Source organism: Pleurodeles waltl, chromosome 3_1, assembly GCF_031143425.1.
Source record: "Pleurodeles waltl isolate 20211129_DDA chromosome 3_1, aPleWal1.hap1.20221129, whole genome shotgun sequence".
Taxonomy (NCBI): domain Eukaryota; kingdom Metazoa; phylum Chordata; class Amphibia; order Caudata; family Salamandridae; genus Pleurodeles; species Pleurodeles waltl.
In genome coordinates this window covers 129701268-129726057 of record NC_090440.1, presented here as the reverse complement: position 1 = coordinate 129726057, position 24790 = coordinate 129701268, and positions in this window count along the sequence as shown.

Below are 24790 nucleotides of genomic sequence, written 5' to 3'. Positions count from 1 at the left end.
TAACCCCAACCCCAGCTCCAACACCAACGACATTCCACCATCACAAGACCTCTGCGACTCCTTAGCCTCCTACTTCCACTGCAAGATCGCAGGCATCCACGACAGCTTCAGCACTCAGCCCCCCCACGGCAACCACCAACACCACCGACTAGCGTCCTGCTCTTCTGGACCCCCGTCAATGACAACAACACCATCGAAATCATGAACACCATCCACTCCGGCTCACCATCCAACCCCTGCCCTCACCACATCTTCAACAAAGCAAGCTCCATAATCGAACCCCAACTCTGGAAGATCATCAACAGCTCCTTCGAGTCTGCCACCTTTCCAGAGAGCTGGAAACACGCAGAGATCAACCCCCTCCTCAACAAACGCAAGGCGGACCTAAAAGACCTCAAGAACTTCCGGCCTATCTCCCTGCTCCCCTTTCCGGCTAATGCCATCGAGAAGGCTGTCAACAGACAACTGACCCACTTCCTCAAGGAGAACAGCACTCTGGACCCTTCCCAATCTGGATTCTGCAGCAACCACTGCACAGAAACTGCCCTCATTGCCAGCACCGAGGACATCAGAACCAAACTGGACAACGGCGAAACCACAGCCCTCATCCTCCTGGACCTTTCAGCCACGTTCAACACTGTCTGCCACCACACCCTACGCACACGCCTCAGCAATGCAGGAATCCATGACAGAGCCCTGGACTGGGTCACCTCCTTTCCTTTCTCACCATCAGAACTCAGGGAGTCCGCCTCCCTCCTTTCCGCACTGGAGCCACCAAAATCATCTGCGGCGTACCACAGGGCTCGTCCCTTAGCCCGACCCTCTTCAACATCTACTTGGCTCCGCTTGCTAACATCGCATGATCGCACAACCTCAGCATCATCTCATATGCCAATGACATCCAGCTGATCCTCTCCCTCACCAAGGACTTTACCAAAACCAACCTCCACGAAGGAATGAAGGCCATCTTCAAATGGATGAAGAACAGCTGCCTCAAACTCAATTCCGACAAGATGGAGGTCCTCATCTTCAGCTCCACCCTCTCCATATGGGATGACTCCTGGTGGCCTGCCATTCTCGGATCCGCTCCGACTCCCACCAATCACACACACAACCTAGGATTCATCCTAGACTCCTCACTATCCATGACCCAGCAAGTCAATGCCATCTCTGCCTCCTGCTTCAACACCCTCTGCATGCTCCGAAAGATCTACAAATGGATCCTCATGGAAACCAGAAGAACAGTCACCCAAGTCCTTGTAAGCAGCAAACTGGACTACGGCAATGCCCTCTATGCAGGAACCACGGCCAAACTCCATAAAAGGCTGCAGTGCATCCAGAAAGCCTCTGCACGCATCATCCTGGACATCCTCAGCCACTGCCACATCACAGGCCACCTGAGAGACCTGCACTGGCTCCCTGTCAACAAGAGAATCACCTTTAAACTCCTCACCTACGCTCACAAAGCACTGTACAACACCAGACCAGAATACCTCAACAAACGGCTCTCCTTCTACACCTCAACCCGACAGCTCCACTTCATCAACCTCGCCATCGCAACCATCCCACGCATCCGCAGAACTACAACTGGCGGCAGATCATTCTCGCACCTCGCTGCCAAGACGTGGAACACTCTTCCCACCCACCTGCGCCACACCAAGGACCTCCTTACTTTCAGGACACTTCTCAAGACCTGGGTGTTCGAGCAGTAGCAGCGCTCCAGCGCCCCTCGGCGCCTTGAGACCCTCACGGGTGAGTAGTGCTCTTTACAAATTCCTTTATTGATTGATTGATTGATCCACCCTGAGGATAGGTACATCCAAATTGAGATTGTGAAAACAGAAATGCCCCCGGGCCCTCCGACCATGTGTTGTCTGTGACGGGTCCTAGGATAAATAAAAGCCCCCCCTCCGTGGGGGACACCTCTTGTTTATTTAGGGCTCAAAGCGCAGAGAACATGGGTGGCAGTCCCAGGGGGGCACATGTTTCTTTTAGGGCCCACCGAGCAAAGGACACAGGCCGCGGGATTTTGGGGGCACATATTTGTTTTAGGGCTCGCCATGCAGAGGACATGGACGGTGGGCCTTTGGAGGCACATATTTCTTTTAGGGCCTGCCACACAGAGGACACAGGCTGTGAGCCTAGGGGGGCACATATTTCTTTTAGGGCCCACCACGCAGAGGACACAGACAGTGGGCCCATCAGGGCACATATTTCTCGTGAGGCCCTCCATGCACAGGACATGGGGAGTGGGCCCGGGCCATTTCCGACATTTTTTAAATGTAACCTAAGGAGACAAGCATACAGGTTCCATGGGTATGTTTCCTCAACAGGTTTATGTCATATGTGTAGAACTTGACCAAAGCCTAGCTGTCTCAAATGTAAATAAACATAAAAATAAGAGCCGTGTGTTTGGTGCTTAAAGAATTGCAAAATAAAGTGCCGTAAAAATGATGCTAAATTTCCATATTTGTGCCGCAAAATGTGCTCAGTTGTGTCACAAAATCTGCTAATCCCTGCCACATTATCCTGTAGGGTCTTGTTAGGGCATATTATTAAATTCTTGTTTCAGATGGGACAGTAACACGGGTTTGGTCTACAATTAAAAATATTATCTGAAGGAGAAAGAACAATAAAACATAAGCTGAGGAGTCAGATTTTCATGTACAGAATTTAACACCTGGTGGATAGTCTGTTTGTATATGGTTATACATGTCACTATAGATAGAAAGGTGCGACTGTGCTTATTATCAATATGTACACATGGAATTCTTCAACAGTGCCATAAAAGGTAGAATTTTGCTTCAAGAGGTAATCCAAAAGGAACACATTTCGATCTTTAATGTGTGACATGTTTTGAGCACATCTAAGTCCCACAAAGGAGCCTCGGTCAACAAATCGTCCAACAAATTATGATTTCCCTGAGCAGCATTTTTCGTCCATGACACTGATATCCCTCAATTACCATTCACCCTCCAACAAAGAAGGCTTGCATTTTGTGCGCTATTTTTATTGCTCAGTTTACTTACTGTAATGATACCCTTTGAGTTCTTGGTATTTAGACGCAGTAATCTTTAGGAGTTTAAAAAAAAAAAAAAAATTAGCAGTTTAACTACTACCTGGCAAACAATCGAGGAGGGAATATGTTATTGGGTATTGTAATACCCAGTAATCACCTTAAAATGGATGGAAAAAAAGCTTTTGCAAGCAAACACTTTTGAGTTTCTATCACAGAGAAAATCACTATGTAGGGCTTTCCAGGGAGAAAGGTAGATTTAAGAACAATTCAGAGCACTCAGACGCAGAGGGAGAGATAGTGAGAGAGAGGGGGCAGGGGGGAGAGAGAGAGAGAGCGCCTCGGGTATAGTCAGGCGTCGAAGTCAGGATAGTAATACCCATTACTTTTATTTTTTATTAGAACATTCGAACGTTGGCAGCTCCATTGAAAACAATGGAGTGCTGCAGGCTTTTACTGGCCGGTAAAAGCCCGCAGCGCCAACATTCCAATGTTTGCTTTGTTCACAGCAACAGCTGTGAACAAAGCCTCACGGAGCCAGAGGGGATTTTAATCCCCTCGGGCTCCGTGAGCAATTTTTTTTTTTAATAGAACATTCTGCCCTGAGTGGCAGAATGTTCTAATAGCCTTAGAACCCGCCGTAGCGGGCTCTACCGGCTATTAAAGGCCCTTTCCCTTGTTAAATGCCCTCGCCTTCGGCTCGGGCATTTAACACGGGAGCAGGCCTTTAATAGCCAGTAGAGCCCGCTACGGCGGGTTCTAAGGCTATATTAGAACATTGGAATGTTGGCATGTCCATTGAAGACAATGGACTGCTGCGAGCTTTTACAGGCCGGTAAAAGACCGCAGCGCCAACATTCCAATGTTCGCTTTGTTCACAGCAACAGCTGTGAACAAAGCCTCACGGAGCCCGAGGGGATTTAAATCCCCTCGGGCTCCGTGAACATTTTTTTTTTTTGATAGAACATTCTGCCCTGTGTGGCAGAATGTTCTAATAGCCTTAGAACCCGCCGTAGCGGGCTCTACCGGCTATTAAAGTCCCTCTCCCTTGTTAAATGCCCTTGCCTTCGGCTCGGGCATTTAACAGGGGGAGCGGGCCTTTAATAGCCGGTAGAGCCCGCTACGGCGGGTTCTAAGGCTATATTAGAAACAATAACTCTTTTAATGTGGTCCGCTTTTTGCCTTTTCTAAGTGATGTACGTAACGGGTCTTATGTGGGTTTCAGAAGGATAAAAGGCGGAGTAGGCCTTTTTCAGTTTGCAACTCAACATCTGCTATATAGGTCATCAGTCAGTTCCCAGCTTTTCCTCATAAGATGTAAGCTGAATACCAACTAGTGACGCTACGTTTTATAACTATTTTCCTAGGTCCAATACTTTTGTTGGTAAGTTTGAATTTGCATTTAGGTAGGTGGACTGGGACAGAGCACTGTACGCCATTTGGGATTTTGCACATTTCATTTTCATCACATTACACATACCTGCATTTACTTTCTCACCTATTTACAATTTTAGACGCAGGGAAATTAAATAACTTGTCCAGTATCAAACGATTTATATTCAAGTTCCGGAGCTAGGATTACCTCTTGAGCACTGCCTGACAAACAGCTGTAGCAGGCTTTTTTTGCAAGTAAGTTAGTCTTTATTCGGTTATACACAATACAATAACCTTTAAACAACCATAAAAATAAATATTTTGTTTTAAAAGTGCAGGCTTTTTTATTTTATTATGCATTATTGATTCTATTGTAAAGCCAGTGCTGCTCCTGGAGGCACTGGAATTTAGTCTGTCTGGGCAAGATGCAAAAGAAAAAAAAGAAAAACAAGCAAGAACGACCCACTCCTCTGCCCACCATGTATACACAAGTCTAAGCCCTCCACCATTTCTTTCTTGAACTCCTAGCGACATTTGTACCTCATGCCTCTGCCCCACAACTAAATTATAAAGACATACAGGCCCCTATATGCATATACTGAAGTACATCAGCACATATCAATATTTATGTAGTGTAGAGACTGCAAGGATGGCAAACTGGAGTGGGCACCTGGGAATCCGGTGAGCCACAGCTTGCCTGTTTCTCTGCCTAGTCCAATTCCTGGGCTAGTTTAGTCTAGTTTCTGCCCTGCTCCGCCTATTACCTGCTTGCTGCCTGTACTGCCACTGCCCAGTTCCCGCCCTCCTGGCTGATTCCAAGCCCAACCCACCCCAGAACCTACTTAATACAGGCTGCAGCACAACCCGACTGAGTAGGCACCTGGGCACCCAGTGAGCCACACCTTGCCTGTTTCTCTGCCTGGAGCAGTTCCTGGGCTAGCTTAGTCTAGTTTCTGCACTGTTCCAGCTGTTACCTGCTTTTTTGCTTGCTGTTTGCACCACCGCTACCTGGTTCCTGCCCTCCCCATTCCTGCAGATTCCTAGCCCCGCCCACCCCAAGACTCACTTAATGCAGGTCGCAGCTCCTGTCTGTTCCAGGACTATGCCCAGTGCCAGAAACCCTGGTCCTCCAGGTGCCCACAGATACTACCCATAGGAATTCCGTTGTCTCCAACCATGGATATCACAAAGACCACTGCTGCCTCGCTACAATCCACTCCACAGTCGGTCCTTTCACATGCTTACTCTGCAGCTTCACTTGTCCCCTCACTCTTCCACCCTTCAGCCACACCTGCTCACAAAGCACCACTCCTGACTCCACCACCTGCACCCAGGCTTCGAACTTAGCCTCACCCACTCACCAACTATCACTAGAATGCATGTTCCTCAACACCCACACTCTCAACAAGCACGCAGCTGCGGTCTGGGTCCTCATCCATTCTCAAGCACCAGACCTCGTCTTTCTCACCCAGACCTGGCTTAACCCTTCCTCTATCTCTGACATCGCCAACACCATCCCACCAGGATACATGATTCTGCACCAGGACCAAACCACTAAAGCAGGTGGTGGCATTGGTATTATCCACAGAGACACCATCAAATGCGTCACCACGACCTGGAAATGACTTTCTTAGAACACCTACATTTCAAGCTCCTTACAGACGGCAAATTGACCATCAGGAAAATCCTCGCATATCAGCCACCGGGATCCCAGAGCAACTTCAGCAACCTCTCCATTGACCTCGCCACACCACGGACTACGGACCACTTCATGATACACTTCAACATCTCGACTGCATCCACCACTCCGACACCAATGGACAGGCTATGCACTCCAAGCCACACCTCGAAGAAGTTGACTGAAGTCGCAAGGCTGAACACCCTCGAGCTCGAACCCCCTATATTCTTCAACACCAACAGAAACAGAGACTGTTTCAATAACTGGACCTCCACCAGCGCCAACACCCTTGCACCCTTCATACATGTCAACCTGAAGAGGACAAACAAACATACAAGCTAGTACACCCATGCACTCAGAGAATCCAAGAGGTGATACAAACAGAAAGAAAAAGGCAAACCATACAGGAGCCTTTCATTAGGAAGGCCTACAAGATCTCACTCAGGAGCCACCAACATGAAGAAAGCTCTGACCCAGAGGATTGAAGCCAGCAACACAAAATGCAAAGAACTCTTCACCGACATTAAAGAATTCAGCCATCCTGCAGCCACCTTCAACTCCATAATCCCAAGGACTCTGCAACCAACTATCTAATTCTTCCATGACAAGATATCTAAAATTTACAGGAACTTCGACCCACAACCACACCCTACCTCAACTCTGACCTTCACAACTAAGGTCACCTCACTCACGGAGTAGAGCCCAATTACCAACAAAGACACAGCAGCTATAATGGCATCCATCCACTTGGGGGCCTCCATGGTCTTCAACCTAGGAAGACCCAGGATAAGCATGACACTCTCACTGTCATCAACACCTCCATACCTAAAACAACTTTCCTGTACTCCTGGAAACACGCAGGAGTCACCCTGGTCCTCAAGAAACCATCTGCGGACCCCAAAGTCCTCAACAACTATCAACTCATCTCCCTTCCCAGCCAAAGTCATAGAAAAGGCCATTAACCATCAGCTCTCCCATTACTTTAAACACCATGATATCCTGGACAGCTCACAATCAGTGTTCTGGAGTAACCGTGGCACAGAGACAGCCCTCAGTGAGGCCACATTGCTGCACTCATCCTCCTCGACCTCGACGCTGCCTTAGACAGAGTCTCCCACAATACACTGATCTTCAGACTCCACAAAACTGAAATCAAAGGACCAGCTCTCAAGTGGATATCCTCCTTCCTGACTATAAGAGCGCAACAGGTCAAGCTCCCTCTGTTCACCTCAGAACCTGGAGTCCTACAAGGCTCTTCAATCAGCAGCACTCTCTTCAACGTACACATGACTCCTCAAGGAAGCATAATTCGGACCTACGGACTAAACATCATCTCTTACGCCGGCAACACCCACTCATCTTATTCTTCTCAGAAGACACCAACAACACCAAAAGTAATTTCAATATGTTCATGACCAACATGGCAAATGGATGAAAGACAACTACCTAAAATTAAATGATGCTGATATTTGGCAACAATAACTCACCCTGGGATTCCACCTGCTGGCCCGTAGAGCTAGGCCCCAAGCCCTCACCTTCTGTCCACGCCAGAAACCTGGGCATCATCCTGGATGTCAACCTCACCATGAGAGATTAAATCAATGCTATTACTTCCGTCTCCTTTCACATACGTTGCAAGCTCAAAAAACATTAAAGAGCTCCCTTTTGACACCAGAAAGACCGTCACCCAGGCACTCATCGCAAGCAGATTGGACTATGGAAACACCCTCTACTATGGCATCTCTACACACCTGCTACACAAGCTGCAAATCATCCAAAAAGCCACCAGACTGATACTCAACCTTCCTAGCCACATGCACATCACACCTCACCTCTAAAAGTTACACTGGCTCCCCATTCAGAAATGCTGCAAGTTTAAGTTGCTTACGAATGCCTACACAACACTTCACAACTGGGGGCCCACCTACCTCAATCACCCTCTTGACTTTCACCAATCAATCAGGAACCTCTGCTCTGTATGGCTTTCGTTTGCCCACACCCCCTGTATCTATAGAAGTAAGACAGAAGGTTGGGATTTCTTTTATCTGGCAGATAAATCCTGGAATGACCTTCCCCAACACATCAGGACAGCTGAGTCACTTATAGATTTCTGCAACTGTTAGAAATTGGGTTGTTAGTTCACTGGGGTGTAAGCCCCAGCCGAGCAGCAACCACAATCCTACTCAGGATAAGACACAAACAGACCCTAATCTAACCTGTGCTCACCCTCGGGTAGCTTGGCACAGAGCATTCAGGCTTAACTTAGAAGCAATGTGTGAAGTATTTTTGTAACACTTCAAACGGCAAAATAGTGAAAACACCATACCAGAAAAGATTTCACACAAGGTTAGAAAATTAGATCTTAATTTAATAAATAAAACAAGACCAGAAGGGTGTGGCAAAGCAAGATGGCTGGATGGACGCTTCTCTCGGTGCTCCCACTGGCATCTCTATAATTCTGGAAATATCCTGTCCTAAACACTGAACTTTCTCCCCAGGAGATGTCCTAACACCTGGTGAATGTGCTGAGACCTGCCTCAGGGACTGCTGCTGGGCGGTAGAGCCATTTTTTGGAAAGAAATCGAGTGCAGCCCCTGAGACTCGGGCCAGCACCATCTTGCTCCAGACAGACGAGCTAGAGTGAAGGCCTGCAAAGGGGAGGATTCTGTGCCTCTGCCTTAAGGCCGAGAGCTACCTTCATTGCAGGGCTGCCTGACAAGGCTGCACGTCCAAGGGCAGAGCAGGCTGCTGGTGATACCACAGGGATTACCCATGTGCATTGATGGCATGAGTGGGGGTGAGGACTTGTACCCCCGCAAAGATCTTACCTGATGATCCCTGGAGGATGAGGTAAGGTGGACCACAAACCCTGCATTGCGGACTTGTGGGCAGCTTGGAGGCATAAAGAGACCACCCTGAAATGAGGAGTGGCACTGCTCCTGTGGCAACTGGCTGCAGTCGAGCAATGCTGTATGCTGTTCATGCCCTTTGGCTTGCTATGTGCAAATAAATGCCAAGTGGGGCGCCTACATTTAGCAGACAGAAGCCATTGTGACTTTTGCCCAGCCCTACATTGTGCCCATTGCTGTTGGCCCCTGATGCTATGACTTTGGTGTGGGGTCCTTGGTGGAGGACCACAGGGTTACCATGGTTCACTGACTCTTTACAGCTGTTTGCTCATGGGGAGCCATCACTCTGCTGGTAGGTATGGGGCTTGCTCCTTGATGCCTCAATGTATTTGTGCACATGCATCCATTTGTTGGCAACCCAGACTTGGTGTGAGTGCCTGGTGGCTATCTCTTTGTGAACTTGGGGACCCATAGACTGCACAGCTGTTGTGAGTCCCTGTCTTCATCAGGGGTTGGTGTCCCTATCTGGAGGATCAGGGAGGTTTTTGGAGCTGACACACCAAGGGATTGTGCACTGATCCTTAGGAACCTGCAGCTGGTAACTCTGTGCCTTCTGATCGCTGTAGTTAATCATTCAGGAGCTCTGTTTGCACTTGGTCCTGACTGCCGAAGGTGGGTCCAGTGCTCAGGATGGTGAAGGATAGAGGCACCAAATCGACCCAAGGTAATAAAATAAGAAACTATATGCAACCAATTGCTTTGGATGCCCTGCCTCAAGTAGGGTCCCAAGATAATGCCACAGTGAAACCGGATGAGGCTAGGGGGATCACCTTGCCCCTGGTGGACCTGTTGGTGATGATCCGAAGCTCCCTTGTTGAGCTGGTGCAGAAGACTGACTCTGTGGCTATAGTTGTTACCCTAATACGAACTGACCTATGCAGGGTGTCAGAGCGAGTGACCACTACAGAACTGTATGTGAGTACCCTACAGCATGAGGTTTGCACTTTTCAAGACACAGTCATCCATATGCAGAAACAAGTGGTTTGCCAAGATGATCGGATGGAAGATGCTGAAGGAAGTTCCTGCAGGAATAATCTCAGATTTTTGGGGTTCCTGGAGAGAGTGGATGGGCAATCTGCCAAACTTTTCATTGAAGAGTGTATTTACCACGGGCCTCCTACCAAAAAGGCTTTCCAAGTTCTTCACAATAGAATGAGCACACAGAGCCCTGGCTCCTCTTTAAAAACATGGGGCCTCACCCAGAGTGATTATTGCCCTCTTGTTCAATTTTCACAACAGAGACACTATCCTGCATCAAGGCCCTTGTGTTTGAAAGTCAACCCCTCTCTATCTTTCCAGATTACATGCAGAGGGCCCAGGATCAGCAACAAACTTTTTTGTTGGTAAAGAGATGACTTTGAGATCTAAATATGAAATATAGGCCCTCATTTACAAAGGCATTGCGCCACTGGAATGTCACTTTTACCAACGATCCGGTGGCGCAATGCCCTGCCCCATATTTACAAAGCAGTGTTAAGCAATGGGTGTTGCAGTGGGTGTTCCAACACTAATTGCATTTTGACGCTGCCCCAGATTTGCAAGGGTTCGTAAAACTAAGGCAGTGCAAAACACTAACCCCACCCCAGGCATGGCATCAGCATGGCGCATCAAGGAGAAATACTTTTATTTCTCCTTGTTTTTGCTTTTCCTATGTGTCACATATAGGAAGAGCAAAACAACTGTTTAAATAATGCCGATTTGCTACTCCTATGTGTGCTACATTGTACAGCACACATAGAATTAGCAAATCACCATTATTGATTGTTTATGTGCAGGAAGGGACATCTTCCTGCACGTAAACAATCATTCCCTGCAACACAGGCAACCTTGCACTATGGTGCAAGGGTTACTGTGTTGGCACTAGGCAACTAATTTTAGTACTAGGGAAAACACAGGGGTGCACCATATTGTATTAAATACAGCACATCCCTCCGTTTTTGAAGCGACGCAGAGCTGCCAAATTTGGCACAGGGCCAGGCTACACCACTTCTTGGTAAATGAGGCTCATAGTCTTAGGTTTCCAGCAAGACTCAAAGTCCAACACAAAGAAAAAAACTCTCTTCTTTTTTATGGTAGGGGATGTGAGAAAGTGGCTATATTCACTGGGACGCCGTCCCACAAGGGACTTGTCCCACCTGCCATCGCAGGATCAAACAGCACGCCCTTTGTGTCCCCGAGGGCAATGGAGGAGTCTGTAAGAGGGCAGGGAAGATAGTATGCTCCGATAGTACCCTGCAGGACACAGAGATGGTCCCTGATTTGGCAAATGCTTCCTTGGAGCAGTGAGCATCCCAGATTCTGGAAGTGACAGACTCGAACCACGTTTAAGACTTCAGCGGCGCTAAAGTTTTTTCGCATGTGGAGTTACTCCAATGATTGTGACCGTTATCAAATCCACCTGCCATCATCCTGCCATCAGGTACGCTACTAGGAGTCTCTTGAGCTCTCTATGTACTTTTGATAAGAAACTAGACTTATAATACACTTCCTGTTATATGGTTCATAGAGATGTTCATGTTGAATGCTATTGTTACTTCTTTACTTTGATTTTTCCATTAGGTTGGCGGGTGCGCCTCCACTTGTGTTGCTGTAGCCATGGGGGGACTTGAGTGCCTTTACCTCACACCCTCTTTCACCTTGTTTTTCTGTCGATAACGTAAGGTGCAGTAGGGGGCAGTGTTCGCTGATTCTCTACTTGCTTATATTTAGACAGGGGGGTTGGAGACACAGCCTGGGGGAGAAAGGGGTGGGTGTTGGGGGATTGTTTTGAAGTTCAGTTTGGCGTTCTGCTGGGGATGTGTACTCTGCTCTTGTGCAATTTGGCCCTGTGGATGGGTTTCTTATGGGTGGGCCTGCTGTCCCGGGTATCATTATGGGATTGTGTGTTGAGGATGCGTTGACCAGTTGAGAGGAAGCATTGGTTATAATGAGTGTTGAAGCTGTGAAGCGGAGTTTTCATTGACATTGTCAAGGCTGCTGTCAATGGGAGAGGCGAGAAGCTGGCACTTGGGAAAGCACTGTGCAGTGGTGGTTCTAAAGGCAATGCGTCAAACCCAAGATGTGGGATGCCATGGTGATGCAAGTCTGTTGTGATGGGTCCAATCCACTCAACAGGGGAAATGCACTGGTAATGTTCGAAGATGCGCTGCTCAACCATGGAGGAGATGTGTTGGTTCTGCTGAGAAAGCACCTTAAGCCCACTTTCAAGGGTCCAGGACTGGGATGGCACCACTTGGCAGGGTAGACTCAGAGATGGCAGAGTCCAGATGCAGAAGGGGGGTGGTTGAAAATCTTTTATGTCCGTGAGACTTCAGGGGGCCAGACAACAAGTCTTTGGAATCACCCTCGGTTCAAGAGATGTGGGTCCAGACCTTCTCACCCAGGGTTGGGAACAGCAGGGAGCATGGCAGCACAGCAGGGTAGGAGTCCAGGAAAGCAGCAGTCCAGCAGAATGGCAGTCCTTCAGCAGCACAGCAGTCCTTCCTCCTGGCAGAGTATTCACAGGTCCATAAGTATACTGAAGTGGTGGTATCTGAGGTCCAGTTCTTATACCCACTGGGGCCATTGGAAGGGGGAATCTTCAAAGACAGGTCTTTGAAGTGCACAGAAGCCCTGCCCATCATGCCCTGACTCACCACAGGGGGGTATGCAGCCCTTTGTGTGGGGAAAGGAGACAGCCTATTCATGTGTAATTGAGGCTGTACTACGACCCCCCTCCCATCCTGCCCCCCTAAAACTCCAGATCAGGAGGCCAATCAACTAGCCCTTGGAGTCACTCTGAGTTTAAGTGAGGCAGGTCCAGTCCTCCCTACCCAGGCAGGGGAACACCAGGCAGCAGGGCAGCACAGCAGGGTGGGAGTTCAGCAAAGCAGCAGTCTAGCAGAGTGGCAGTCCTTCAGCAGCACAGCAGTACTTTTTTATGGCAGAGTATTGACAGGTCCCAAAGTATACTGAAGTGGTGGTGCAGTGTCTGAGGTCCAGCGATTATACCCAGGGGTGCCTTAGGAGTGGGGGAATCTTCAACGACAGGTCGTTCAAATGCACAGAGGTCCTACCTTTCCTTCCCTGGCTCCAGACTCACTACAGGGTGGTATGTAGCCCTTATTGTGGGGGCAGCACACAGCCTATTCAGGTATGAGTGAGGTTGTACCTAACTCCTCCATCCTATTATACCCAGGATGGCCCATCAAGATCCATCAAGTCACACCTAACCTCCCACTGTGTGTGGCTTTCTTGGAGCAATACACAAATTGCACTGTGTGGGGCTGTCTAGGAGGAATACACAAAGTGCAGCTGTCACCCACCACAGACGTGATCAGAGACAGGGAGCTTTTTCCGAATTGCAATTTAAAATCTGACTTCACCACAAGTTGTGATTTTAAATTGTGATTCCACAGACACCAAACTCGAAAAGTGTATCTCTTCAAAATTGTAAATTGTACTTATAAGTTGAAAAAGGTAATTCTAATGTTATCTTATGGAAGTAGTGAAAAACAACATTGGGAGTTTTTCTTCACCAGGACATGTAAAACGTAAAAGTACATGTCCTGTCTTTAAAATACATTGCACCCTTCCCTTATGATTGTCCAGGGCCTACCTTACGGCTGACTTGTATATATAAAAAGGGAAGGATAGGGCCTGGCAAAAGGGTTATTTTGCCAGGTCGATATAGCAGTCTAAAACTGCACACACCGGCTCTGCAATGTCAGGCCTGAGACATAGTTAAGGTACTACTGAAGTGGGTGGCACAATCAGTGCTGCAGGCCCACTAGTAGTATTTACTATCCAGGCCCTGGGTACACATAGTACCACTTTACTAGGAATGTGTAAGTAAATTAAATATGCCAATCAGGGATAAATTAATATTACCATCTTTAGGAGAGAGAGCACAAGCCTTTTAGCACTGGTTTGCAGTGGTAGAGTGTACAAAGGCCTAATACCAGCAACAACAAGAAAAATGGAGGAGGTACACAAACATTTGGGGGGAAGATCACCCTAAGTCTGTCAGGTCTAACAGGAAAAAACTGAAAATCTGGCTCTTCAACTGATCCTACTTACACAACCTGCACCTACTTAGCACAGGGGTGACAAGTTTTACACTCTAGAAAATTTGTGTTACATTACAATACGTACAATAACACTAGTAAGACACCCATCTATTCATACCTCCACTGGAAACCCAGTACTGGTAGGATATAAAGGCTAAAATAATTACGGTGCCATGCCTTAAATAGTCAACCCCAGCCTTGAAGCCACAGTTGGCTGCCTTGAGTGCTTTACCCATTTTTACCTAGCTCTGAAACTATAAAATTACATGAGCTAATAAGGACCAAAATCAGGCAGCCAGCAGACAGTGCAAGAGAAGGACAATACCAACCATCATTTATATACAGTTACTTCGATTTTAGTCCAGAAATTATGATACTGAGACAGTTCATTTTGGGGCTAAAAACTTTCCAACATTCCCTGTGGACAATTCTACCTCTTCTTACTGCATTACTGCTCCAGACAATTGCATGAGACCAATTTTCTGTATGCTTAATCCCACTGAAGCAGGGGATCTGTTTGTTACTCCCTCTAAAACAGAACACCTGAGGCATGGGCTTCAATTCACCAAAATGCCAAGAGGTAGCGGAGAGTACATCACACACCACACTGGCCCCAGTGACATCACAGGAAGTGACACATTTTGACCTTTGACCCTCAGTCTTCCCAGTAAGTGATGTCACATCCTCTTCACACTGATGACATCACCATAACTGATATCACTGCTCTTTTATTAACACTAACAAAGGTATTCTTTCTCACTGCCAGATTTTCCTAGGAACCCAAGAGCAGTTAATGTTGCGTTTGGCTCAAAAACATTTGCATATTCATTTAGGAGGCAAGGAAAATATTGTGCATTCATGGATAAATCAAGCATTTCTGGCCAGCTGCCTTACATCATCAAAGAAATTGGTAACCTAGTTTAAAGGTCAATGAACGCTATTAAAAGTCTGAACTTCCCTCCGTGGAGGAGATAACCGCAACTGTCTAGATAGTTTTCCACAGGTCGTCACTTTTCTGTCAATGTGGCATAAAGCATTCACCAAGACAGACCCTTACTGACACCTACTGGGATTTGTAAGATCTTTTGAATTCCATTTACCTAAATATGAAAACTCTATTCTCATCCCAGGGTTGTCTTTGGGCTGAACCATCCATACCAGAATCAGACTAACTACTTCTTCAATGTACCCCTTGAACCTGTAAGGTATTGTGAGACCCAGTTTGTCAGAGGGGTGGTATTGAATCTTGTCCTCCCAATCGTCCTGCACTTGTTTCCAGTTTTACAATATGAAGTACTGAGGGAGTGATAAGGCATCTGGGGGTGGAGGGAATAGAATACAAATTGAACCTGTAGCTTTCACTTCAGAAATTCCATTTATAACGTTGAGTTGTAGTCTGGATTATCACAGAAGTTAAATCAAGTGGCCACAATATCATGACCAAAATATTGAAAAACAAAATATTGAGGAGGTAAGTGCACAGAGGGAGGTATAGATTTAGGGACATATCTATCAATTGTTCACTTAACGAAGGTCAACAAGCAAAGTTGTTGTGCTGCATTGCTTAAACAGGAGAGTGCAGAAAGTGCCATATCTACAAGGTTATGGCACTCTTCAGTGCTTTCCCTGCACTGGCTCCCTTGAGGCTCCCTAGCACCAGCGCAGGCTGTCTTGCATCATGGGCAAGGGTGCTTGCGTTATGGACAGGATTGTTTTTGTGCCTGGAGGAATACCTTCCTGCACAAAAACAATGCAAATAAAAGCAGTAAGCTCCCACAGGTGCCATTCATACAAAGAAAGTCCTCATACTAATTCACCAGGTTCAAAAAGTTGATGATTCCAGAGAAGTTTAAGTTCTATTCAGACACTCAAAGGGACGAGCTTTTGCGTTTCTCTGGGTTGTTGTTAAATCTGTGGTGATTAGTGTCTTGAGAGTTTGCACAGGGACCTAGCTTATGATAAAACTGTGTTTATAATAAATAATGCACTCATGTTAAAATGTTAACTGCTTGGTGAGTAGATTATAAAATGTGTGTTAAAGTTAATAGTTCTGCACATGTATTGCCAAACGATGGTAAGCCTTCATTGTGGGCTAACCTGTCCAAATATGATAATCCACAAGGCTATAGTGTCCCAGTTTGTTGTGTTTCTGTTTGGTGTACTATTTTGTTAGTAGTATACCATGTAGATATATTTGTGATTCTATGAATAGTATTTGGATTTATGTATATTCAAATGCTTTTGTTCTTAAAGTAAAGACACTGACTGGACAATTATTATAGCCCTTATTATGACATTGGCGGTAAAAGCCGCTTACCGCCGTGCAGAAGACCGCCACCACACCGCCACGGCTGCGGAATTCCGCCACAGCTATTATGACCCACAGTTCGGAATCCGCCAAAATTCAGACACCCACACAAGTCCGCCACACCAAAGGTCAGTGATAAACTGGCGAAAACAAAACCTCCACTGTCACGCCAACAGAAATACGCCCACACTATCATGACCCACGAATCCATGTGGCGGTCTTTCAACCGCGGTATTCCATTGGTGGTACACACCGCCGCGCTCAAAATACACACACATCTCCAAAACACAGCCACATTGGACAATTCGAAATACACACACCTGATACACATACACACACCACTCCGACACACTTAATACAATATAAAACACACACCCACATCACCCACACACCCTTACGACCACAAATCAGGAACGAAAGCCAGAGAGAGACACCACCATCAACAACACTAGCATCCACAGGCACACAACACTATCACCCACATAACTTCCACGCACCTCACACAATACCCCACTACATATCAGCACACTTATCACCCCACACACCACCCCACACATCACCTACACCACCCCATGGCACGGCAAAGACACCCCAGGTTCTCGGAGGGGGAGCTCAGGGTCATGGTGGAGGAAATCGTCCGGGTAGAGCCACAGCTATTCGGAGCACAGGTGCAGCACACCTCCATTGCAAGGAAGATGGAGCTATGGCGAAGAATAGTGAACAGGGTCAACGCAGTGGGACAACACCCAAGAAATCGGGAGGACATCAGATAGAGGTGGAATGACCTACGGGGGAAGGTGCGTTCCATGGTCTCCAGACACCACCTGGCAGTTCAGCGGACTGGCGGCGGGCCCCCACCTCTTCCCCCACAACTAACAACATGGGAGGAGCAGGTCTTGGCGATTCTGCATCCTGAGGGCCTCGCAGGAGTAGGTGGAGGAATGGACTCTGGTAAGTCAACTCTTAACTATTACATCCCCCACCCTACGTGCATGCCAGCACATACCCCACCCTCACACTCACCCCCATCACTCCTACTCCTCACAAATGTCCCACTGTCACAAACCACACATCCCAACACCAAGCCCTGCATGCATCACCAAAGCATGGACACCCATCACTAAAGCATGCCCACTGCACATACCCATACACCCCCCTAAACCATCATAACACAAGGTGCCACACAGGAATGCTAGCACTGGGGTACACGGTCACCCACCCATTGCACACCTTACAACACAAAGATGCAATAATCATGCTTTTATACCCCTGCAGGACCCCGACCCAACGTCACCGGACAGGAGGGTCCACACATGTCCACACCACCAACAGAAGAGGCTCACAGTGATGACAGCACCTCTGTCCAACCCAGGCTAAGCCACCACCCCAACAACAAAAGGGACCTGGGGGCAGTGGTAGTGGGCACACGGTCCAGGGGACGGAGGCCCAGGAACACGGGGGAACTGGGAGGGCTGCTGTGCGACAGGGGGCGGACAGGCCCAGGGAACCCACTCTCCACGAGGCCCTCTCCTCCATCATGGGAGCCTACCACCACTCCCAGGAGACTATGGGAACGGTACTGGCCAAGTTTCAGGAGACCCAGCACCTGCAGGAGGAACAGTATATGGGCTTCAGGGAAGAACTCAGAACCATCAATTCACCCCTGGGCACCATCGTAGGGGTGCTGAAGGAAGTACTCAACACCAGGAGGGACACTGTGGCACTACAAGGGGCCCCTGACACTAGCCTGGACGATGAACTGCCCACCACCTCCGCCGCTGATAGTGGACAGGAGGCACCACCACAGGACCACCACACCAGCACCCCACCCCCTGCAGATGGAGAACCACCTCGCAAGCGGTCTCTGAGATACAGGACAAAGACAGAGAACGATGAGACCACCCTGCTAGTCATCCTACAGTCCCACTTTGTCACCCTGTCCATTCTCAAACTGCCCTAGCTCCACTTCCTATGCCCATTTGGACAATGCACCTGTGAGACTAATAGACTGGACTCTGCCATGGACATTCCTCCACCATCACCGCTCACCATTTTACAACCCCCTCCAATATTGAGCACTGAAATAAACACCCTTAAAGCACAAACAAATCTGGAGTCTGTCTGTGATTTCGGAATACTGTATTAGCAATAACTGTGGCAGAAAGCTTTTTCATTGGTAATGGCAACATACCTATGTCACAGAGCTCTAGTCCATGAGGAATCAAAGTAGATGTCACACTGTGGGACCCACATCTGTGAAATCGGAAGGGAAAGTGACAACTCAGTGACCATACACTGGGTGAAAACGACAGACAGTAGAGAGGTAGTAGTGTTTAAGTACATGTAGTAGGCAGGTTTGTATTCTTACCTGTGTGTCACTGGAAATATTGCTGGATCACTGAGCCCCTGTCCTCGTCTTCACTGTCCGCAGGCTCCACAGCTGCAACAACACCGCCGTCTGGACCATCCTCCTGCAGAAAGGGCACCGGTCGTCGCAAAGCCAAGTTGTGAAGCATACAGCAGGCCACGATGATCTGGCACACCTTCTTTGGTGAGTAGAATAGGGAACCACCTGTTAAATGGAGGCACCTGAACCTGGCCTTCAGGAGGCCGAAGGTCCGCTCGATCACCCTCATAGTTCGCCCATGGGCCTCATTGTAGCGTTCCTCTGCTCTTGTCCTGGGATTCCTCACTGGGGTCAGTAGCCATGACAGGTTGGGGTAACCAGAGTCACCTGCAAATGGCGAGGGACAACTGTTAGACACCCACTAACCTGGAGGGATATCCCCAGACCCAGACAACCATTCCCACTGACTAGCTTCCAGGTGCTCACCTAATAGCCACACATGGTGCCTCTGGAGTTGACCCATCACATAAGGGATGCTGCTATTCCGCAGGATGTAAGCGTCATGCACTGAGCCAGGGAACATGGCATTCACATGGGAGATGTACTGGTCTGCCAAACATACCATCTGTACATTCATCTAATTATAACTCTTCCGGTTTCTGTACACCTGTTCACTCCTGTGGGGGGGACCAAAGCCACATGGGTCCCATCAATGGCACCTATGATGTTGGGGATATGTCCCAGGGCATAGAAATCACCTTTCACTGTAGGCAAATCCTCCACCTGAGGGAAAACGATGTAGCTCCGCATGTGTTTCAGCAGGGCAGACAACACTCTGGACAACACGTTGGAAAACATAGGCTGGGACATCCCTGATGCTATGGCCACTGTTGTTTGAAATGACCCACTTGCAAGGAAATGGAGCACTGACAGCACCTGCACTTGAGGGGGGATTCCTGTGGGATGGCGGATAGCTGACATCAGGTCTGGCTTCAGCTGGGTACACAGTTCCTGGATTGTGGCACGGTCAAGCCTGTATTTGATGATCACGTCTTTCCTCCATTGTCGACAGGTCCATCAACGGTCGGTACACCGGAGGATGCCGCCATCTCCTCACATGTCCCAGCGGACGGTGCCTATGAAGGACAACAGCGAGCACAGAGTCAAACAACTCAGAGGTACGTACCCACAGCTTTGTCAACACCATGGCAGTGCGCGCTCTATTGGCGACTAGAATGCAAAAACCCAGCACTCTCAAAACAACGTAATTTATGCATTGTGCTGATATGTTGTTGTTTGACCTTTTGCATTGCAGAGTTCAATCCTGAAGACTTACTTTTAATGTGCTTACAAATACTGTTCATTTGCAATGTATTGCTGCAGGCTTTCAGAGTGTGTTAGGGTGTGGTCCCTTTCCAGGGCCTTCCAGAGACTTTCCCTGCAACATGCCTGGGTGTGGTTGTGGGCTGGGCCAAGACTCTATAAAAGGGAGCCAGCCCAGCTCCAAGTGCTCACTATTCAGAGGTCCCGGTGCAGAGCAGCAGCTACTTCCTGAGCTCCTGTCCCGGTGGCCTATTTGATCTTCCAGACATCTGACTTTCATTCTTCATTTGGAGATCCTTGTTCTGGGCGGTAAGACGGTGGTTGGGGTGGCCTCCCGACGCCGTTATCGAGAACTCTCATGTTCTTGGGCCTAAATCTTTTATGATTTGACAGAGTACTTTGCGCGTGTGAAATATGCACTTGAGCGTTTGTGACATTTGCAGGGTGACTTGTGAATCGGCAAGACGAGCGATTCGTTTCATGATAATTTAATCTTGTTATTCATCGGACGCTACAATTTCTTGACAGTTGCATGGTGGCTTAAGAATCGGCAAGACGCGCAATTAATTTTATGGTGTTTTAACTTTGTTATTCATTGCGCACTACCATTTCTTGACATTTACATGGTGGCTTAAGAATCGGCAAGACGCGCAATTCATTTTCTGGTGTTCTAAATTTGTTGTTCATTGCGCGCTACCATTTCTTGACATTTACATGGTGGCTTAAGAATCGGCAAAAGACGCGCGATTCGTTTCATTATACTTTGATCTTGTTATTCATTGTGAGCTGTTATTTCTTGGCATTTACATCGTGGTTTACGAATCAGCAAGACGCGCGATTCTCTCCTCGAGTTTAATTCATGTTGTTTATTGTATGCCACTATTCTAAGATATTTATCATGTAATATTCGAGTTGACAAGTTATGTGATTTGTTTTTCCTGAATCCATATTGTGTTATTCATGGTGCACAATCCTTTTATGGTGTTTACTATATATATATATAAATCTACGATATGTGCAATTTGTGTTGAAACATTTCAAGAGTACACAGAAGATCAGAGTTTCTAGAGGCAATATTGTATGGTCCTAGTATGCATTCTCAAAAAAGGATTTATATGACTGGTTTAAAATTTAGTCAGAATGTTTTTCTGATTCTCATGTAAAGTAAAGTACTTGAATAAGAAAGTTTTCATTTAATCCATCTTGATTCCCTTACAGGTATTCGGCCATCTTGAAACTTAGTCATTTTAAACTTAATTCTTAGATTGTTCATGTTTTCAGAATGACTATGCTTAGAATCATAGTCTAGTATTGATTTCAGGAGATATAATTTTCATATTGTGTGTTCCCAGCTGTTTCCCTTCCTAATCCCCTCTTCCCCTCTTGAACTCTCTTAGCCTCTGTGATTTATCTATCAGAGTCTTGGAGCTGTTCAGTGGTGGACGTGTTGGGAACATGCGCAGACCCCAAGGATCTGGTGACTCTGACAAGCTTACACAGAACACCATTCATACTCAAAAAGTGGCCTGTATGTGTGTTGAGTCTAGGCCTAGGTATGTGTGACGCAGTTTAAAATGAAGCCATGTGGGCCCCTGAAATGGCGGCTGCCTGACCTCTAAAGTGGGACAATGGGATGTGAGGTAACTGCACTGGCGTTGTACACCGTCGCAGTAGGCGGTCGAAGACCGCGGCACAATGCTGCATTGGTTAACATTGGACCCTATGGGTCCTAGGAGCCAATGACGATGTACACCGGCGGTGACGGTACGCACCGCCGCGGACGTGACCGCCATTTTCTATCTGTTCAATCACTCGATACCTGATCTTCGACAGGAGAGGACCTACACTGCGAGTGCTGCTGTGACCTCGGTCTGGAAGAGACAATGGCTCGAGTGTCTGGGGAAAGGGCCCCTGCCTTCACATCGGAGGAGTTGGAGAAACTCGTGGACGGGGTCCTCCCCCAGTACACGCTACTCTAAGGTCCTCCAGACAAACAGGTAAGTACACTGGGAGCATGATGTATGGGCTATGCCTGTGTGGAGAGGGGTGGATGTAAGAATGAAGGGGGGAGAGTGCGGCGTGCATGAAACGACGGTGAGTGCATGTGCCACATGGCAAGGGTAGGGATGGGGGTCAATCACTTTGACGGTGCAGTTGGTAATAACTTTCTCTTCCCCCTTACAAATCATGTAGGTCAGGGCCCACCAGAAAAAACATATTTGGCGTGCCATCGCCAAGGACGTCCGGACCCTGGGGGTCTACCACAGACGGAGCACCCACTGCCGGAAAAGATGGGAGGACATTCGCCGCTGGAGCAAGAAGACGGTGGAGGCTCAGCTGGGGATGGCCTCCCCACGTGAGAGGGGTGCCCGTCGCACCATGACCCCCATGATGTTCAGGATCCTGGCGGTGACGTACCAGGAGTTGGATGTGCGCTTGAGGGCATCACAGCAGCCACAAGGGGGTGAGTACACTCACATTCTGCTGACTTTGCGTGCAGTGGAGGGGTCTGGGTGGGGAAGGTGGGCTGTGAGTTTCCCTAGGTCAGGATGAGTTCCGTAGGAAAGGTCCCTCTGTAAGGCAGGCCATGTGGCACCCCAAAACACCTCTGTAGAGTGACAACTACACCTAGTCATGCCCCTGTGTCATCTATGTGTGCAGATGTCGTCCATAGCCTTGTAGGCCATTTCCCAGGAATTGAACACTGGAGCCCAAGAGCGCGGCATAGTGCAGGGGGCTTCTGTGTCTGTCGTGCCCCCCAACGGTAGCGGTAATGCATGGAACTCAACATGTCTTTCTTCTGTCGTCCCCCCCCTTTTTGTGGTCTCCCTGTTCTTGTGTGCATTAGCATCATCAGGCAGAGGAGCAGTGGCACCGGAGCACCAGGGGGCTGCATCCAACATGGCCATGGAGGGCCACACTATGGAATCAGACTTCACCAGTGGGATGGAGGGCGAGGGGAGCTCCACGGCGGGGACAGGAGCTGAGACTAGTGACACGGACTCGTCCACTGATGTGAGCTCCCTTGTGGTGGCGGCAACATCTGTGCCACCCCCATCTACAGGTACAGCCGCCACCGCCCCTTCCAGCACCGCCCTCCCAGCAGCCCCTCAACCTTCGCCCCGTGCCCGCTCACCCGGGAGGGTGGCCATCACCTTCGCCCCAGGCACCTCAGGCCCTGCCCCAGTCACCCCTGCTGCCCTCAGTGAGGAGGCCATTGACCTCCTCTGGTCCCTCACTGTTGGGTAGTCTACCATTTGGAATGCCATCCAGGGTGTAGAAAGGCAGTTGCAACAAACCAATGCATTCCTGGAGGGCATTCATTCTGGTCAGACGGCCCTTCAGCGAGCTTTTCAGACTCTGGCCTCAGCACTGATGGCAGCCATTGTCCCTGTGTCTAGCCTCCCCCCTCCAACTTCCTCCACCCCGACCCAATCCCCTGTACCTCAGCCTATCCCAAGCACACCTACAGATCAGCATGCACACACGTCAACACACAAGGGAAGCTCAGGCAAACATAAGCACCACACATCCCACAGGCACTCACGCAAGCATCAGACACATGCAGACACACCAACATCCACTGCCTCCACTGTGTTCCCCTCCTCCTCGTCTCCCTCCTCCCTCCCTGTCTCATCTACACTCACACCTGCATGCACTACCTCTACAGCCACTACGTCCCTCTCCAGCACACCCACCACCACACCCCGCTCACGTGCAGTCACCACCCCCACTACCATTCACACGTCCCCTGTGTCCTGTCCCAGTGTGTCTGTGACGCCCCCTCCGAAGATACGCAAACGCAGGTACACACCCACCCAACAGCCATCCACCTCACGACAGCCTCCAGCGCATGCACCTTCACCCAAAGTCAGCAAACAAACACCTCCTACAACCACAACCTCTTCCTCCACTCCCAAACCCCCTCCAGCTACCCGTCCCAGTGTGTCAAAAAACTTTTCCTGTCCAACCTTGACCTCTTTCCCACACCTTCCCCACCCCGTCCGTCTCATAGGTCCCAAACTAGCACCTCAGCCACAACATCTCCGGGACCAGTGGCGCCTGGAGTCACCGGAATCTGGAGTGCACCGGTCACCAGGGCAGCCAGTGTGGCACGGAGCCACAGCACAGACAGTCCCCCACCTGTGAAGCATCAGAAGTTGGCCAGTGCCCGGCAGGAGAGGGGGAAGACTCCAGCCACCAAAGCCGCTCCCAGGGGTCCCGGTGGGAGTGTGTAGTCAGCTGTGAAACCTTCCAAGGTGGGGAAGGGCCACAAGAAACCCGGCAAGTCTGGGAAGAGCAGCACGGCGTAGAAGACCGCCATCATCCCCGCTGCCCAGGAGGCCACCGCCAGCACCAGCCCAGCTGCCCACGAGGCCACCGCCAGCACCAGTCCAGCTGCCCAGTAGGCCACCGCCAGCACAAGCCCAGCTGCCCAGGAGGCCACCGCCAGCACCAGCCCAGCTGCCCAGGAGGCCACCGCCAGCACTAGCCCAGCTGCCCAGGAGGCCACCGCCAGCACCAGCCCAGCTGCCCAGGAGGCCACCGCCAGCACCAGCCCAGCTGCCCAGGAGGCCACCGCCAGCACCAGCCCAGCTGCCCAGGAGGCCACCGCCCGCACAAGCCCAGCTGCCCAGGAGGCCACCGCCAGCACCAGCCCAGCTGCCCAGGAGGCCACCGCCAGCACAAGCCCAGCTGCCCAGGAGGCCACCGCCAGCACAAGCCCAGCTGCCCAGGAGGCCACCGCCAGCACCAGCCCAGCTGCCCAGGAGGCCACCGCCAGCACA